Source organism: Cyprinodon variegatus, unplaced genomic scaffold (genome assembly GCF_000732505.1).
Source record: "Cyprinodon variegatus isolate N-32 unplaced genomic scaffold, C_variegatus-1.0 Scaffold22, whole genome shotgun sequence".
Taxonomy (NCBI): domain Eukaryota; kingdom Metazoa; phylum Chordata; class Actinopteri; order Cyprinodontiformes; family Cyprinodontidae; genus Cyprinodon; species Cyprinodon variegatus.
In genome coordinates, this window is record NW_015150475.1 from 47,333 (window position 1) to 67,656 (window position 20,324).

At 38.6% G+C, this 20,324-nt stretch overlaps 1 long non-coding RNA gene across 1 annotated transcript in view; it reads right to left on the minus strand.

The window, feature by feature from the left end:
• LOC107095357 overlaps positions 1 to 15,897 on the minus strand; it is a 55,341-nt gene extending 39,444 nt beyond the window's left edge. The window contains exons 1-2 of the long non-coding RNA XR_001481737.1: positions 15,790 to 15,897; positions 15,574 to 15,690 (exon numbers count right to left, since the gene is read on the minus strand). This is a non-coding gene — a long non-coding RNA (uncharacterized LOC107095357). The remainder of the gene's footprint in view (positions 1 to 15,573; positions 15,691 to 15,789) is intronic.
• Between the last annotated feature and the right edge of the window lie 4,427 nt (positions 15,898 to 20,324).

A 20,324-nucleotide genomic window follows, 5' to 3' on the forward strand; every position in this document is an offset into this window, starting at 1 on the left:
TATAACTAAGTAATCTGAGAATAAAAGTTTGCTTTAATCTTACATATATTGTTAGTTAAATAACTTAGTAATAGTTACAACTTGATACATCTTAGTGAAAATGCCAAAAGTGACAAAAACATTGAGTTAAAATTTCCCTGAATTAACTGGCAGATGCTTAAGATATTTTTTACTTCTAGATTATATTGTGTGAAAATCACAATTGCAGTTTTAAAACGAAAATTGCAAAAATTATTATGATATTTATAAAAGGGGTGAAAATAGCTGTTGTCAAGTGCTCTGAAAAAATTAACTCCAGAATCCACAGCAAGAGTTCAGCACAAAATGACTGTTCTGATTGAATGATAACTTTTCCCTTTCAACTCCTGAGGAAAACCTCCTTCCTGTCTGGCCACTCTCAGTCAAAAATCCTTGAGTATGTGGGCCAATCAGCATCAAACAGTCAACTTTGCAACCCTCCCCTGCTCCATAGACCCTCTAAGAGGTTTAGCCTCACTGCAAATGACATACTTTGTTATGTTATCCAATCAGGGTTCTACTTTCTCACTGCTTACCTCAATAGACCGAGGCTCAAACCTCAACAGGGATTCTCATTGAGGCTGCCCAAAACAAAAAGGAAAAAAAATTAAAGAGACAAAAAAATTTAGACATTTAAATAAAAGAATAAAAACAAACAAGGATAAACGTTGGGCAAGACATATACGACTGGATGGAGCTAATGAAAAATAAAGATATTAACAGGGAAGATGAAGTTACCATATTTCTCTGTGACCTATCCTGCCTAAGGTAGCATAAAGCTAACTTTCTCCATTTGGTGTAATTACACTACTGTATGTTGCTTGTTTCATAGAGACCATAAAAGTAGATCCTAAAAACATAACCTGATCTTGGTACAAAATTGTAGGTTTACGTGGGTTTATTACCTTTCAAAGCCACTGAGATTTTTGTCACAGTAAATGCCAGCTTGTTTGCATGATCTGCCCTGATGGCTCAACTTAATTGTTAATTTCACTCACCTGACTAACTCTTTCCGGTTGCGTCGGGTCCATTATATTCGGATAACCCCGAGGGATCGATGCCAGATCATTATTTGTTTTCCGTTTGTCTGTTTGTCATTTTAGTTTATGCCCTGGTTCATGTCCTGGTTCCTGGCGGCCAGTGGGTTGAGAGGTTTTTTGTTTGTCTCATCTTCTGATCCTGTTCTGGCCCTTCTCCGCATAGGCCTCAAGGCTTTGGTTCGGAACGCGGGGAGGGTCGGTTTTATTCCCGTAAGCCTGGCTCATAGAAGGAGTCCAGTTTAAAGTCCTGCAGAAATCCTCGAACAACGTCTTGTCTCTGTTGTCTCAACCACTGAGCGTGCCCGTCTGCATCTGAACCCTGACTTTCGACTCTGAGTCTGCCTGAATGCTCTGTGAATTCCTGGAAACCTGTTTCTGTCTGTTCCTGTGTGGATCTGAACTCCTCATTGAGCTGAGGACTCCTGGATTTCAGAACTGTCCGATTCTGACCTTGGTCGGTCACCTGTCAGCTCTGTGGTTGCTGCTCTGATAGGGGACACTCTGGACGGTCTGCACTAGATCCCATTCGGCAGTCCATCGGATGGATCCTGCCTTCCACGCAGAGAATTGACTGAACTGTTAAACCAGAGAGTGTCAGTGAATGGGCGGTGCCCCGTCCCCCTTTCCTCGCAGTTGCTGCAGGTCCACAGAGCCACAGCAGCCCGTTTCTGTTCCGTTATGTTCTGTTTTGTTTAAATAAACATTTCCAACTTTCCTACTGACTGTCTCACCTTGAATACTGGGTCCTTCTGTCCCGTTTTATGACAGCTTGTAGAGACTTCACATCGGATGACATGGTTACATATGCAATGTTGAGGCTTTTATACACACAGTCTCAATACATGTTTGAGGCAATGATGTGCTCAGGTTCATTGTTCGTTTGAGTGAAATACCCCCCATTTCACCGCTAGATGGCAGTAACTCTTACCTATCATCCCTATAAATAAACAGAGCTGAAAAATTAAAATAGTACTACACCTCCATCAAGTTCAAAATAATATTATTCAGAGAGTTTTCCATTTTTAATAATAATATTAATTACCATTAGAACTTTGAACAATGACATCAATGTAGTACAGAGACACCATCTTCACTTGACATGATCTCTGAGTTGCCAACATAATCGATATTCCTATTTAATCGAAAGGGTTTTAAGGTAGTGTGAAACAAAGACAAAACAAACTTTGGCCTCCCACCTCATCGTTGCCCAGTACTGTACAGCTGTATGAAGAAAATGCTATTACAATCCTTTTGCTGAGAAAACAGTGTCAAAAATACAGTTAGTAAGCTATGAGCACCATGTCTGTTAAGTGTCTGAAGGCAGCATTGCTGCCGGAGGCAAAAGCTCAATTAATTAACCAGTTGATCTCAGCCTGTTATACTTGTAATACTCTATAAAATAGAGAGGTAATAAACTTTTATTAATTTGTTTACTTTTAAACCATATTATAAAAATCCCGAAGAAAATTCCCATAATTTTTTTCGGGAGCAAAGCCAACAGTTAAGAAATCAAACATATCCAATGGACAGCACACTAATGGAGCAGAAATGCATGTGCTTCATGTGATAGCAAGGCATGGTTGTTGAATGCACTAATGAATTGATAATTACATAACTATCAATTATCAATCAGAGAGTGCCGAGAAAAAAACCCAAAAAACCTGCCAGTATTTCCCAAAAATATTGCTATATCAGCATACCTTCACTTCAAACTTAGACTACTCTTTGGATTATTTGCCACCACCTGCTCTGCAGGAGCTGACTGATCTGGCATGATGGAAAGACTCCAATTCTATATTGAGGTAAATTATTCCAAGTATCTTTTTCTTGATTGGATTTTATAATAATTTAAGTAAATGTTCTTTTCCTTTTAAGGTTTTCTTTTAACATAGAGTTACAGATTTTGTAAGCACAGCTAAATAAGATGTCATCCTTCAACCCTGTGATAATTTGAACTTTTAAAAAACAACTTTTTGCCCATTTTAAGGTACTCTGAAGCACATGAAGAAGTTTCGTTGGAGGCATTTACAGCACAGGAACATTCTGCTCACATTCGGCTCACTGCAAATTTTATTACCCTTTGGATAATGTATGTTTTCTGGTACAATTGCAGCGACTCATAACATAAATCTTCCCTCCCGTACGTTATTTATGTCAGCACCTCTACATTATAAAGAAATGTTAACTCTGTCAGAAGTGCAAGCACTTGCCGATCGCTGTGTGATTACAGCACTGCTTGACTGAGTGAGATAATAATACAGCCTCACACACATAGACACACACATCTACACGCTGTCCCATCCACACACCAATCTTAGAGGCAGAGAGTTGATGCTTAGAGTGATTAAAGTGGCATGCCTCTGACTGTGTCACCTGGGTTCTGCTGTATCTTAAATCAGGACAGTGGGGCTCAGATTGGGTATTGACTGGCCTGCAGAAGTCTCCATCCATCATGCTGAGAAACGATAGCTCGGAGGCCGCCCCTGATGTAGCCATATACCACCGATGTCGCTCAGTAGCTGGCCGAGGTGACGCAGGGTTCGGCCGGAGGCGCGAAGAGCAGGCAGAGAGGTGCAGCTCAGAGGCAGATGCAGGCAGACAGTCGGCATGTCTGCTGTCAAAATATGGATAAACACTCCAAACGCGAGCCAACGCGAAGCCGAGTGCACCTGTGACAAACACTGGCTGACAAACACATATGCTCAGACATGAAGCACTTATCATAAGAGATAAGGTTTCCCTCTCCGTTTCTGTCCTGTGGTCTGTCACTCTCAGCTCCACACACAAAGAACAGCCATACACAGCAACACAGACTTTGCTTCATCTTGAGGGTCTGCACAGCATCTTTTGACTATGTGCCTAATGATAATAAATGAGCCATCATGGGCGGGAAGAGAGGCACTAAGTCATTTCTTTCATCGACAGGAGGAAGACTGGGAGCCCCAAGGTCACCCTACTGTCAGCATCACTCTCCCAAATGACTCCTTGCTCTCTCTTTCTCTCACACACTCGTGTGTTCTCGCACACAAAAGTGGCATGAGACTAGGAGCCTCATATCACCCCCAAATTTGCCAACCGAGAAACCCATGTCGACTGTTTCTCAGTTTTACCAGATCAGGCTCCATGGATGTGTTTTGGAACTAGCACACTTGAGCATTTTTAAGTCTCTATGAAGCGATCATCATTCCATTCCAAACCTTTGTGGGTTATTGGTTGTCTTTACTTGTTTGGCAGTAAAACAACTCAAGTTAGGGATTAAGAAACACCACACAATACTTTAAACACTATACAAATGTGTAAATGGAGCAGACGTAATTTCCTGTGTACCAGTAATGAACAAGTAGTGTCATGCAAAAGTGTTTACGTCAATAAAACTAATTTACATTTTATCAAATACAACCACAAACAATGTATTTAATTTGATAGACCAACACAAATTAGCGTAGTGTTGTAAGGTGAAACTAAAAGATGGGCATGTTTTTTGCTATTTTTCCCCCCCAGCTTTTTTGTTGTCATTACACTGTAACAAGTACAGAGCAAAGAAACTAACTCTCTGCATTTAACCCATCCCCTTGGGGAGCAGTGTGGAGTTTAAAGGTCTTTGCTCAGGGACCCAGAGTGGCAGTCTGTGGCAGTGGGACTTGATCTCAGAACCTCAGGATTCCGAGCTCTATGCCCTAACCACTATGCCGCCACGCACCCAACAGGCTGCCACTCACCCAACACTCCCAATTTTTCAAATGGATAAAATTCTAAGAAGTGTTAGATGGATTAAGAATGATCCCTTTCACTGTGACAATTATTTCCTAAGGAAAATACTTTGGAAATAGTTTCATATAGAAGTAAACTATATAGTAAAAAGATTAGTTTGGAGCTTTCAGTATAGATCCTGGTGTTCTGTAAGGGTCTTTTGGGTTTGTTAGAGAATAATAGTGCTCTGCTTTGCTCTGCTTAGAGAAAAGCCCACTTTTTGCCTTTCAGCTGTTAAAAAAAAATAACACTACAAAGTCCCCTAGACCATCTATTGCCGTAGTGAAAGGTGGTGGTAGCAACATCATGCTGTGGTCGGAGTGGGTGGCAAGGACGACGACAGCAGCACCACAGCAGCACCACAGAAAGAGAAACCAGTAGAGTCTGAAGTGGAGGTATCCTTTTAAAGCAGGATGATAGCCTTTAACTTGCAGCCTGGTGGAACTAAGCGTGCAGGATTTACATCTGCTTTGACAACAGTATCTGCCTTTTTTGAGGAACAGGAACATATGGAGATTTTTTATTTATTTATTTAAGATAGTCATAAAAAAAAATAAAAAACATAATGGAGCTGAAACCAAACAGTTGCAGAATGCATGCTTTGAAACAGTTATGGAGACAGAAAGTTTTTCCTGTTGTTTTAAAGCTGATTGAATAATAATAAAAAAAAAGAACTAAGGGGATCTCTGGAGGGGGCTCAAGGCTGCACTTAGCATTGGGTAGAGAAGGGCTGCTTCTCCACTGAAACTTAATGTGCACTGCATGTCAGCTGGCTTAAAGAAAGTTCCTTCATTCTTCCAAAAAATGGTTATTTTGGATGTTTTGGAAATGCTCTTTTCATGGTGTGGAATCTAAAGGATGTCCACCACTATTTGTATTAAAGTAACTACAGTAGGGCTGCAACTAACGATAATTTTGCAAATTGATTAATCTGTCGATTATTTTTCCTATTAACTGATTAATAATCGGATAGCCAAAGGTTCCTTAAAGAAGTCTTTTACTAAATTAAACCAGGTGAAACAAAACTTTTCAACTTGAGGAATTCTGAATAGAGCATATTGACATATATATATATATATATATATATATTTATTTTTTTTACCTTAAATGCATAATGGTTATTTATTTATTTATTTACTGCTCTATAGGTTGCTCTGTCGGCTAAAGGCATGTTTTAGTGTCTCTATATAGTTAGCAATTAATCGATTACTGAATTAGTTGACAATTATTTCAATAATCAAATCGATACAATTAATCTAATTCATTGTTACTGCCCTAAACTACATTTACAAACAATGTCAGGCAATACAAATATTTTTTGGTATTAAAACCTGTTTATATTAAAGAATTGTATCATGTCTTCTGAAAACTAAAAGGAAAGGTAGAAACTCAGATCAACTCAACCTTTTAAATTTAACAATCTAAAAATAAGCAGGAATAAAATATGCTAATCTAGATCTGATTTTAGCTGCATTTTAATAATGTCAGGTGTTATTTTTCACATGTGTTAGCAAGCTGCTCTTACCTGGAAGACAAGCCCAAAGGAAATCTTCCATGCACACATTTAACTAACTGCCAGAAAGAGCTTCTTTTTAAAGTGCAAAGCTAGCCAGAAATAAGATGGGGACATGAGGAGTGTCAACTTTTCCTAGAAGCCAAAGTACAATTTCAAATTTTTACCTATATCAGAGGTTGTATCTGTGGTTAACTCAGGGGTTGCAAACATTATATAATAACAGTGCAGATTAGGAGGTGCTGTTCCATGTCAAGCATCCCTACCTGCGCTTGGCCGAGGTGCGCCCTAAAAGCAATGAGCTTTAACCGTTAGGATGATGGCAGCAGATCAGGAAAGAGTCAGAACTGGGTTGCATAACAGTATCTTTGTGACCTTCCTGACCCTCCTTACTTCTATCCCTCTCCCTAATGAGCTGGAGCATATTGTCGTTTCTCCTAGACTCAGATCAGAATTCAAATCCACACAACAGCCAAGTGAATTTATCAGCCAACGGACACAAGCTAAAGGAGTCCAAAGCAGGCAATCTTTTCTTTTAATACCATGCTAAAAATATAAGTTTGTGGGAGAGATGAGGCATCAGAGGAGAAGACAGTGAAACGAACAGGAAGGTAGCACCTTTTTTTTTAACTATGGGAATTCTCCTCTCTGTAACACACACGCGTGCACCCAGCCTGGGCGTACGCACGCCTATATACGTTGCAAGTTAAGACTTGAGCTGCAGAAAGCTAATTTGCACCACATTGAAATGCATCTCAATTAAAGAGAAACACATTGAGGTGCCAGGGGAGGAGAGAGGAGAGAGATGTGAGAGAACAAGGGGTGTGAAGCAGAAAGTGTGTGAGCGTATGAGAGTATCAGACGGATGAGTGTGTGTGTGCAGAAGGAGCTTTAGCTCAACTGTATCTGGCAGAAGAAGAGGGGAAAAGAGAGTTTGTCTTTTTAAACACACTCTTGGAAAAACATTTCATTTTAAGATGAATCAGGTTTTGGAAAAGGGTGTAAGGAGTTTTGAGGTGCGGCGAAAATTCCAACTAACTTCAACCTTGTTATCACCACCTCTTCTGTTCAGTGCCAGCACACCGGGGCTGTCCCTGCTAAAACTGTGTTTGTGTTTGTGTTGAGCTATTTTTAAACCCGAGGCCATGTAGTGTTTGACAGAATGGGAGGATAGCTGCAAGAAACAATAAGGTTTTTGACTAATTGTGTCAGCAGCCAGGACTTTAACTCTGTGGTTTAGAGATCCTATATACGTCTTATCTGCTTGCGTTCTACGAGAGAGTACATAGAAATTATAAAGTGAACATTTTTGAGGTTTAAAAAAAGAAAAAAAACAACTGGGGAAAAACAACAAATTACAGAAAAACAATCTGTCACATTAAGAAAAAAAATTTGATTTGTTTCAAATGCCATGTCCATTTTGCATGGACTGTCAAGTTCAGATGCCTGCCAACCCACCATCTTAACAAAGACACTTAATAGAATAACAGCTATTCGCTCAAGTAAGAGACACTCAACTTGTCTACATCTCGCAAAAGCTCTTTAAGCAGGTGTTTGTGTCTGTTCCAGATACAAAGCTGACAGAATGAGGAGCACTCAGGAAAAGAAAGGGCTTTTAATCTTATTCTGATGTAAGACGTAGCAGCATCCTATCCCTGACTGCAGCAGTGGAACACCATTATCACAATGAAGTCATGCACCTGCCAGAAGAAAAAAAAAACAACAACTCCATAAAGGACTTCTATGCTTGAGATTCACATCTGAAGGTTACAGACATTAGGAAGAGAAATGTCACTTTTTAATTATGCTGTCTTGTTTATATATATTTGCTTCCTTACACATCTGTACAGTTTTTCCATTTTCTTGTAAAATTTGCTCAATCTTAATTAGATTTTATGCAACATGAGGGGCTGTTGCATTGCAGCAAGAATGTTCCGGGTTGGATTCCCGACCTAGGGTCTTTCTACATAGAGTTTGTATTGTTCTCCCTGTGCATGCGTTTGTTCTCTCCGGGTACTCCTCTGGGTAACAGTCTAAAAACATGACTGTTAGGTTAATTCTCCTTAGGTGTGAGTGTGTGTGAATTGTTGTTTGTCCTGTTTGCCTCTGTGTTGCCCTGCGATAGACTGGCAACCTGTCCAGGGTGTACCCCGCCCCTCACCCGTAGACAGCTGGAGATAGGCACAAGCACCCCTCTCAACCCCGGCAGGGATAAGCGTGATGGAAAATGGATGGATGGGTGGAGTAACACAAGTAAATATAAAACAGTTTTCAAGTTATGGTCTCAAATATTTGGGGAAAAATACATCCAAAATCAACCAGGATATATAAAAAATTAAGTACACCCCCTTGTTAACCCCATTTCCCATTTCCGTTTTACAAACCACACAAAGTCCAGATAACTGCCAAATCTGTTAAATCCAAACATTGCTTAAATACTGGCCTTTAACGGTCTTTCACTCTTGAAACATAACGTGATATCTCAAGGTTTTGAAACATGTGCAAACCACAGAGAAACCCCTTATCCTCAAATTAATCTCATATTCACAAAAAAAAACCATCACCTTCTAGGGGTGGCCAGCCTTCCAAAATTGCTCCAATAGTGCAACTTCAATGAAAATATAATGTTGATGGACTTTTAGTAAGTCAAACATAGTGGTGGTAGTTAGATTGATTTTGGAAAGGCTTTTCTGTTTTTCTCATGGATCTGCTCGCTTTCAAAAAATCCTTATGGGGACCTTAAGCTTGACATCACTTGTAATGCAACAGTAAGCGTTCAAAAGCATAATGGCCAGTCCACCTCTTAACAGCTAAAGAAACGTTTTGAAAAGGCCTATTCAAAGTCTTAAACCTGATTAAGATGCTGTGAAATGACCTAGCAGGATGTTTATATTCGATAACCGCACCATTTGATTCAATAAAACAATTCTAAGTATAAATTATAAATAAAAGTGGGCCAGAATTGCCCCACATGAATGTAAAAAAGATGGCGGACATCACATGTACTTATTAGCAGTCATGACCACCAAATATGGAACAAGCAACAATCAGGTTAATAGAGAAATGTCTTTTTTTTACATGAGGCCAGAATTCTTTGAAAACTTTTCCCCCATAATACCAGTAAGCAGCAGCTGACAGTTAAATTATATTGGATTTATGTAGATTTCAATGAGGAAAAGGAGCAAAAACGGAAAGAATTGGAAAGGGGACTCCATTTCTGTCCAATGTAGGCTTCTATAAGAAATATTCCCAACAGTAAAAGTGAGCTTATACTAAACGCATGATTTTTATCATTTATTCCAATAAAATGCAGGTATTTTTCACAACAGTTGACATTTGCCTAATATGTCCTTTTTATTTGGAAAGTCATAGATTGTCCCAGAGACTCTAAAGAGGTTTAAATAGATACCCTTAATTTACCTTTCTCTAATTTCTTCCTACATATTACATCTCCAGAGAAATAAAAAAGTGCCTCTGCTGTTTTAGTACTCTTGCTTTGCTTAGCTAGAGTGTTATCTATGTCCGGTGTCAGACAGAGGAAAAAAGTTGCAGCTGCAGCGCTCAGACCCAATTGTTAAAGAGCTCCAGCATTTTCAGCAGATTTTTTTTTCCCCTATAGATTTACCTTTATGGGTATGAAACCATTGTAGACAGCACGGTGCAATCACCTTTGTTATAGTATAATTTAAACAACAGTTTTTTGTTTTTGTTTTTCACATTAATATAACATCGCTGACACATGGAAATCAACTTATGTGGCAAATTTAACAGTGTACGAAATAAATAGCAAGACATATTTTAAGGTGAGAAGTGATGAATTATAGGATCAGAACAATAAATCTAGGACAAAAATGGCATTTGATCAGGTCAGATGAAATGTTAGCAATACATTTTGAATCTCAATTTTTAGAAACGTTAATAACAGTTCTAAATCCAAAAAATAAAGGTTCCAAAAATTATTAATCTTATTTTTTCCACAACCAAATCAAAGGCTTCAGATTTATCAAACTTTTAAAATATCTGTTCAAGATAGAATAGCATTCTAGAATAGAATTGCATCCTAACTAAATAAGCATCGGCACCAACAGCCAAGCCAATCGAGGCATCATCAAAACACTAAGAAATAGGGCTGGGTATTTTCGCCAAAGTCCTGAATCGATTCGATTTTGATTAATAAAGTTCTAAATCAATTAATTTCGATTAAATCTGTTTTTACAATAATGAAAGTGGTTCACATGTGTTTCAAAATACTCATGTATTTAATTTTTTTTCTGTCATATTAAACACAAAGCGCAAACCCTTTAAACCAGATAGTTTAAACTTGAGATGTGAACAAAACTGTCTCATAAGTGCAAACTTGTTTGTGAAAAGTGAAAAATTGAAGCCTCACTCACTCAGACATGCATGAGCTGCATTATATCCACTGCACAAACCATATTTGCAGCGTTGTCTTCACAACTACAGGGTGTTTGCTGGTTAGCCCCATTTGTTAATGTCTTCAGTCAACCTATTGGCTATATTTGCAGCTGTCTGGCTTGAAGTAATCTTGAGTGCATCTTTCCTGCATTTGAATGTGAACGTCATGTACTAATCAATCTCATTCCCAAGACATCGATTTTGCAAAAATGTAAAGGAATAGATTCATAATCGATTGAATCGATTTTTTTACCCAGCCCTACTAACAAATTATTTGTCTGTCTGTCAATTTCTCATTGATACCAACCATGGCGGGGGACTGTATTGGTGAGACTTCCTTATTAATCATCCATTCATTTTTGTTTCTATTTAAACCCTTTCTTATTACAACGAGGTAAACTTCTTTTAACTGATAGAAAATAGAGAAGGTCTTCTTGGGCAGTATGTTTTGGGACGGCCTCTGCTTTGAACCTCTGAGGAATTTTACTGTAAGAGGTCTATAGATTGGAACTTATGGATTTTTACATATAATTTACAGTCATTAAATCAGTTAGTGAACCTTCATACACTGGAGATGAGTTTATTTTGAACTGATCATCTTTTCTGCCCAAATGCTCTGAAATTGTGCCCCTAAAGTACTAAGTGTAAAAGTTTATTTCTTCAGTCGGCCAGATGATTAAACCTAATCAGCTTGGGTAGTGTGTCTAGATAAACAGTATTAAAGCTGTTGTTAATGGGGCTTATAAATACTATGTCAACAATTTCATCTGCACTGCCATGACACAACATCAGCTCATCGTTGAAGATACATCTCATGTTTACACATGACAAGAAAACCCAATGGGGGCTACTAAAGCTAAATGATTGCTTTATGGCATGATTGCACGTCCACGTCCACACGACAAGGCTCAAATTTTCTGCTGAAACATCTGCACTGATTCCCTGACTGAGACTCATCAAAACAGAGTGCAGGAGGTAAATCAAGGGGAAAAGAGGCCGGACACTTTCTAAATGTTTTTTTTCTTTCATTCATTATGATGCCTGCTTGAAATATATCATCTCTTCACATATTTTCATTTGATTTTTTCCACACTGCAAGAAGCAAAACAGAAGGACAGGGCAGAAGAAGCTCAGCTGCTGTCCGACATCTTTCAGACACCGGAGCAAAATATTGCCAAGATTTTTGTCACTGCTTTAGCTGTCTCATTACCCGGCGTGGGCTTGCATCAGGAACTGAATAAAAATACACTCATTTTACAGTATAAACATACATATTTAAATCAAACACAGTCAAACTGCTTGATGCTCATCAATTTTAGTTTCAAACAGGGTTGCCTTAAAAAAGAATAATGAGTGGCATGTGTTTCAAAAAGTATGTCCTATTTACGTCTAAACTGGATCATGGTGTTTTCCCACCTGATAGTCTGGTTTATTCGGATTCATTGGGGACACAAACTGCAACATTTTAACTATTCTCATCTGTTGCGGCTTGCATTCAAAAGACATTTTTTCAAACTGAAACAAACCTCTGGATCCACCTGTTTATCCCATCGACTGTGGTGGTGCTGGAAGAACCACTATAAAAATGGTTGGTGAACAACACAAAACTGTTATAATGGCAGTTTAGCAATAATGAAAGCTTAGCAATAACACTAATAACCATAATGGCAGTGTTATTGCTAAGCTGTCTTTGGCAAGTTTGGCAGGTAAGTATTTTTCAATAATAAGCTCAGCATGAAATAAAAAAAAAAAGGCGGACGGCTGCAAAGATGGCCTCAAGGTAGAGGCGACCACGTGCGAAAAGCAGAACATTTGTACTAATGTCAAGACTGTACAAATGTGCAGCAAGGTACTTTTTAAGATATGAACAACCTCATTTGTATTATAACTACTACTGAAACAATGAATCGGATTATTCGTGATTAATCGATTATTAAAATAATCGTCAATTACTTTAGTCATCGATTAATCGTTAACTTGAGTATAGTGACTCTAAAACATGCCTTTAGGTGAGAGACACTCCACTTAGAGAAGTAATTATATGAAAATGTTAAAAAAATATATATGAGTGTATGTGTGTGTGTGTCTGTAAAAAATCTTCTCTAATGACTCTTATCTTTATCAAATTATTAAGCAATTAATCGAAAAATCCATCTACGGATGAAGAGATGAGTAATATAATCGTTAGTTGCAGCTCTACTTATTGCGCAATTACAGTACAATTACATCTTTTGGAGCCGTCTTTAGTCCGCTTTGCATTCACACTGCGGCCTTCCCTTCCACTTCACTTCAACTGATCTGAGAGCTGGGTTTTCAGGAGGACCTCAGTTCCCTTTATTGGTCCGCATCAGAATTCGATTGCGAATTCAAACCTCCCTAAACAAACCGAACTTTGTGGCATAGCAAACTATGGTCCGATTTAAGCAGACTAAACAGGGTAAGTATGTGGTTGCTGATTTCCAAATGTGTTGTATTGGAGCAAAAGGTTGAGAATTACCAACATAGAAATGAAGCAGGACAGGATAATCAAAATTCTAACTGAAATCAACATCTTGTTTAATTCTGTTAGTATGAAATATTTTCCAATCAACCGACCACATGAGTATAAAAATGTAATGTTTCATGAATGCAGGTAAGTTTTTCACCAACATTTATATCTTTTGTTGTTAGAGATTACATCAGGATGTCATGAGTTCAAAAATTCTGCATGTTGGCTTGAATAGATCTTCATCAGCACAGACAGAGCGTCTCCTTAGTGTTCCTTGGAATAAAGTAATGATGTCATTGCCTCATTCCTGTGACATTTAAATACTGCTTACATAAATGCAGGAGCAGTGGACCCTATGTAAGGCTAGAAAAGGTTTTTAAAAATTCCAACCTCTCTTTGCCTGAGAATAAATTGTATGTACCACAGATGCATATAAGTAACAAAGTGATACTGTATCTAACTGCCATTATTATATGGTAAACAACCTGTGCTTTAATAGCACATTATCAATTGCAAAGAGCTTAATACTGCTTTAAATTACTAACCCTTTCACACACTGACTAGCAGCACAATAAGTGTATTCTAAGTATCAGGTAGAGTATCACATTGTATGAAGGCCATAGTGGATTTTGATATTGTCTGGGGATCATAAGTGCCATTGTCTAAGAACTTTCTGAAGTATATGACAAGATGCCCCTCCCCCTTGTCTTGCTGGTTGGGAGATGTTACATGCCTTGTCCAGGATTGCACCGTATAATATCATAACCTTAAATTTTGATGATTTCCAAGCTCCATATTTTAAGCACATTCTAGAAATCAGAATAAGGTAGAAAAAAAATCGTAGTCACAATTATATCCTTATTCTAAGATTTGCAAATAATACTACTACTATTAGCACCTAGTAGCACAGCATGTAGGTCATTGGTGTAGAGAACTGTAGGCAGTGGATAGCAACAGGGTGGGGAGGGGCAGTTTTACACCAACTTATGCTCCATGCAGCCGAAACTTATGTTTCGGCTGCATGGAGCATCTGCAAACCACAGTGGCATCCCACTAAAAGCTTAGAACAACTATGAAGGATAATTTTAGCATCTTTAAGACATTTTTTTTAAAAGTATGATAACAATAATCTTTTCTTTGTTTAAATTTCAATTCTACAAAAATGTTTGTGTTCCTGCAGACTGTGACTTAAAAACAACTCACCAGAGCAAGGCCTTCATTCAGAACTTTGAGTTAGCATAATCCCTCTCTGTTCTTTTCCTCTTTTTGCTCGCTCATTCCTATACGTCCACACACGAGTGAGCAAAGTCGTCTCACACACCCACACTGATACACACACATTTGGAGTGACAGCACCATTCTGTAATTAAGCAATAAAACGCATCAGCAAACTGCTCAGAAGACCTCCACAGGGCACTTTATCTGGTCCTCACTGGCCTCTTGATTTACCCTTGATGATACCGCTTATGAACCATTTAAGCAGCCCTCAGTTGTGCCCGGCCCCCCCTGATCCAGAAGTCACCACATTAAGTAGCCACTCTATTTGCTCAAATGGTGGCATCTCACCAGATAATCGGCTGCGGACAGCAAGTGTGGCTATGTGGGAGGTGAGATGCTAACGGATGGTGTGTGGGAGAGTAATGTTTTATATTGGAGGAAGTGTGAGATCTCCATTAGAGACAAGTTTAATTGATAAACATGATAATAAAAAGCAGCAAATGGCCCGTTGGATGCTTTCTTTCAGCATAGCCAGGAGTGTGTCAGCACACACAATGGGTAATGGCACTGACACAAAGAGTATATTAAAAAAAAAAGAGCCTATAAAACATCATTAGATAATATGATCATTGTAGAGACATAAAAGAATAATAAAAACCCTTCCAATTAAGAAGAGAGAGAAAGCAGCGCTATCCTGAGGGATTCCTCAAATGTTTCTTCTCACAGTCCTCTTTCCTCTCACCTAATCTCCCCCTTTTCTCCCACAATCCGGAGGGTATTATTTGATCCTCATCGCGCTCCGTGATGGGAATGCTGACAACTGAACTGTCACAAGTGGCCACGTTTAATTTACATGCATAATAAGCGGCAACTAAGTGTGTGTGGGGGGGCGGGCGGGGGCTCGTCTTAAAAAAGGGGGTTTGAAAGGAGGAGAGGAAATATTGCTCTGACGCTTCAACATTTGTACATTAAACAACAACAGTAAATAGTTTATATGTGATCAATAAAAAAGAAAAAAGACGCACTTGGATCATTTGGCGTACACATGTTATTACCTGGTTAAAAATGTACAAATTTGTGCTTTAAAGATGTATAATAAAAACAACTTTAATGCAACAAAGTGTTCTCACCACAACATCCAGATCAGCGCTCGATGTACGGAGAATCCCGAGGAGTTTCCCTGCTCTTTCTGCGCCCCAAGTTGATCACAGCGGTCCGATGCGCTCCCACAGTCCCGACTGTGCGAGCTAGGGAGACAAGGAAATTCAGGTCAGCCCGATTATTATTGTTCTAAAGAAAACATCAATCTTAACACGTGTTTTAAGGTAAATAATTGGAGGTTATACCTCTTTAAAGGAGCTGGGACAGCCGCCGGGGAGTTAAAGGAGAACCGGTGGATGGAGCGGGCAAAGCAGCGGCTGTCAGATTTGACTCCAAACTAGTGCTGACGATGCGCACAGAGATAAGCGGCGGAGGAGAGAGAGATGGAGAGACGGAGAGGGAGGGAGAGAGAGGGAGAGAGAGAGGGGGGAGCTACGCTGAAGCAGAGGGGCAGCAGAGGGAGGCGATCCGCTGATTTTAACAATTCACCCCCTTCAAAGTTATACAAGTGGGTCAGCATGTGGACATCAGTCTGAACCCAGCAAATACCTGACTAGAGTATTCATCTTGCTCTGAATAGTCAAAAGCATAAATGCAGCTTCCATTTAACTTTAAATGGGGATGAAAACAAAGCATTAAAAAGGCAGGTGGTAGAAAAGAGCAGAATGAACTGACAAAATGTATCTGTAATGCTTTCATGCTTTCATAAAAGAAAATACTGTCTTTTGGACTTGTTCAAAATGTGTCTTTTTGCAAACAAAAAGATCAACTCAAATCACAACTCTTATTTCATTGATCCAGCTCTTTTGTATTTTGTCATTTTATCTAAGGGTGATTAAATTTGTCTCTGCTAAAGGATGCGTTTTATTATCTGTAAGCAAAAAAATAATAATAAAAAAATCAGAAAAGTTTATAAGAATAAAGAATGGATTTATTTGTATTTTGTCTCATCAGCGATCTCTATTAATAATAAACGTCCTGCCTTCATGATGCTTCCACTACCATGCTTTACCATTGGTATGACCTTGCATCTGCTCACTGAGCCTTGCTCCACTGGAGGCTTACTCCTGTTAAAAAGGAGTTTTCTATCTCCATTGTCACTGCATGCATGAATGAAATTTTGATTTCAGAAGTTGGGGGGAGATGCAAGTATTTTTTTATTTAACTAATGTCAGCGTCTTTGAACATCCAATCGCACATCCGATCAGAGCTGCTTAAGTCATTTTGAACAGTGGTTGCTGTGAAATTTTTATTGTTTTTTTTTTTTTTTTTTTTGGACAAAAGACCTATGAGCCTAAAGGCCTATTTAAATGCAATAACAATAAATAGATTAAGATTCACTACTTTATTGCCATATGCACTTCAGTGCATGCAACCAGAGTCTGTAACACACTGACATCATCAGCTCTGAGGTGAATATAAGTGCCACAGGTGCAACTTTCTAAAGGACTGGTGTGGACATGTCCCCACCAATAATTTCAATACATAGACTTTGGCTCTCAACAATATGAGGCACAAATCTCTAAATTTGATTTTGATGCTTTTGAAGGAGGATAATCACTGATGTAGCTGAAAGGGAAAAGATCCAATCAATCCCCATTTTTCTAGATAGATTAATGAATGGATGAATGAAACTGAAATTGTGTACATACTAGGGAGGCATGATATGTTGCTGTTGGCATCGGAATCGGCTGTTATTCATCATTTTTTTAAATACATTATTGTCAAACTACCCATAGATTTAAATATCAGTGTATTTTAGTTATTTTATTTTCTCAATAATAAGAAAGCATTCAATAAATATATGTCTGAGGTCAATTTTTTAAAATACAAACCCTAATGAAAGTGTTTGTGTCGAATAACTGTAGGTCCATCAGCCACCACCCTTAGAGTGTCCCCACCAACTTTCATCACAAAGTAACACCCTTGATATGCGCTATTAATTAAACTTCACAAAAACATGTCGATTTGCTCAGCTGGCATGAACCCGATTCATCGTGTTTATGTCACATGTGAGTCTATTAGATCTAAAATCCTTTTACGCAAGCCACAAGTAAATAATTATATTACTATACTATGTAATAGTTATTGAACAGTTCTCCACATCCATTACACAAAGAACACAAGGTCAAAATAACACTCTAAACTACTATGGTTAGGTTAAACTGCATGAATAGATATGAAAGTGCGTGGCCCCATGCTCTTTGAGCTTAAGGCAGGGTACCCTGCCTGGTTACAGGTGAGCAGACAAATCCAAAATGCATTTCTTTGCCATATTTCCTCCTCATTTCTGTCATTACACTATGTAAATTTACTAGTCTGCTGCTGTGAGCAGGATACCACACTGTAGCTTGGTTGACATTGCAATGACAACGTAACTTAAATGAACTTGTGTTGATTAGGCCTCAAAATAACCATCATTTATCAGCGGCTGGCTAGCTCAAGCTGTAAATCACAAATACACATGGACTTCCCGCTAATACACGCCTGTTCTCCAGGATCCGCAAATGGCAGCCAACTGCTCCCCAAGGGGATGGGTTAAAAGCAGATAGTGAATTTTGTTGTAATGACAATAAAAGCCTGTGGGGAAAAAAATACACAAAATAGTAAAATAAAAAAGGCAAAATCATTTCAAAAATATTCATGAGAAATATCAATATATATATATATATTTTTAAATCTCCCTTTTGCCAATAGGGAGTGCTGCAGCACCCCCGCTTCCCAAGGCCATGGAGCCAATTCAGAGGTTTGTAAAGTGAGCTTCTCACAAGTGACAGTGGTCACCGCCAATCACACAAGAAAAGACGATGGGACAATCAGGAGCTTGTGGGAAATATAAACTCAGGGAAGCAGACTTCAGTTTCCGCTTGGTCCTAGTGCTCGACAGTTATCTGTGTACTTTAGCGTAACATTGTTTTTGGACAGTAAAACCTGCAGGGGACCAAAGCAGATGTTTGGAAAAGTGCAGGGGACATATCCTCCCCTCCCCCCTAAAAAACTCCTGTAAGGTCAACGACAAAATGAAACAGAATATCTACTTTTAACCCTGCAAGTCAGGGAATCCATGCAACCAGCTGGTTTTCGATTGATAGAAAACATTTGACCAATCTGATTGTGTTATCTGATTGAATTGTCTCTGCAAAGTGCCTTAAGATGATATGTGTGGTGAATTGGTGTTATAAATAAACTGATTTGAACTGAATTCACTGCTGTATTGCCTTACCATTACTGCTAAACTTCTTTCTGACCTGTCTGCTGTATTGCTGTCTGTCACTAATGATTATGAATGAATCAGTTCAGTTGATACTGCAGGTCATGCTGGTGTGAACCCCATCTAGGACCCCAAAGCTGAAGGAAGAGCTACAACTATCATTTACAGCCATCTTCATCTGGTCTCTGGATCAGCTCATCTGCATGCGCAAATGGCTGCGAGGCCTGCATCCCATAGGCAAAAGGGACAATGTGACATAAGAGCAACACATTTGAGTAGAAGAAGCAGAAAAGAAGGAAAAATAAATTAAGAGCCTATGTCTAAAACAAAAAGTTTAAACATGTATTTTGGGTCTGTGTGTAGAGGTGCAGTTGCACAACTTCAGTTGAATACTAAAGTAGAAATAGAAACCTATATCAGACGGGCTTTCTTATGTGATTATTATTCCTTCTCAATTAAGGCAATGTTAGAGCACCCCTTTGCAAATCTTTGCATTTGCATGATGTTTTCTTACCTGCTCTGAACACCTCTGCACCTCTGTGGAAGCAAAATGTGCCAACTAAAGGTGTGAAAATTCTAATTATATCCACCTGAACAGACCAGCATTGTGAATGCACCTTAACACACCTGTGATACCTTCACAGAAAAGCCAGAGTTATACAGAGATTAATTTTTGTCTTGTATTTGCAAGCAGTGGTAATGAAATAAAGGACAGTGAATATATATACAAACCTTCTTCACCGGTTTCTTTGAAAAAATCTTGGAAAATCAAGTGTTATTTTGTCTTTTACTTCACTGCTAGGGTCCACATTGATCTATCATTCTCATTTTCCTCTGAGCACAAGATGAATATGGTATGAAAGCAAATGGTCACCCTATTGCTCATCTATCACATTCGGTAATGCTGCTGTTAAAACTTTTAAGGAGGATTTCTAACTATGTCAGGATTATCCACGTATAAAAAAAACATTAGAAAAATAACAACCTTGTCAAATGTTAATCAACACTTTGAAGAAAAGAAGCACTGTAAGCACTATCTATAGCATTATCACAAAAGTTTCTCTTAGCATTGGATGATGAGGTATGCATATTCTATATAGATTCTCTAGAGATAATTTTATTAAAATTGTTTTTCAACCATGTCATTCCTTGGCCTCTTGGTGTAAAAGTTGAATCACAACTGCAACTGCATGGTCAGTATTTTTGGGCTTAACTTTTTTAAAGGACCTTTATGACCACAATTATTCAAAACACTAATCAACAAGAAACTGGTAAGCTTTGGATTAAGAAGATTGAAACTGACTGATTTTGTTTATGGATGCTAAATCTGTTTTCAAAGATAAAACAGTAACTTATAGTTACTATAAAGCTTATAGTTAGAGTGGCTCAGGCTATCCTGAGCTTTCTCTATATTTATGCTGTTATAGGCTTAGACTGCTGGAGGACATAGGGACCCCTACTTTATCATTCTGCTTCATTCTATCTCTTTTCTCCCACTCTGCAGAATCTGTTAGTTCAATCCCTAACGTTATGCTCTCTCTGCCTTTTCTCAGAGCAGCTTCACCTCAT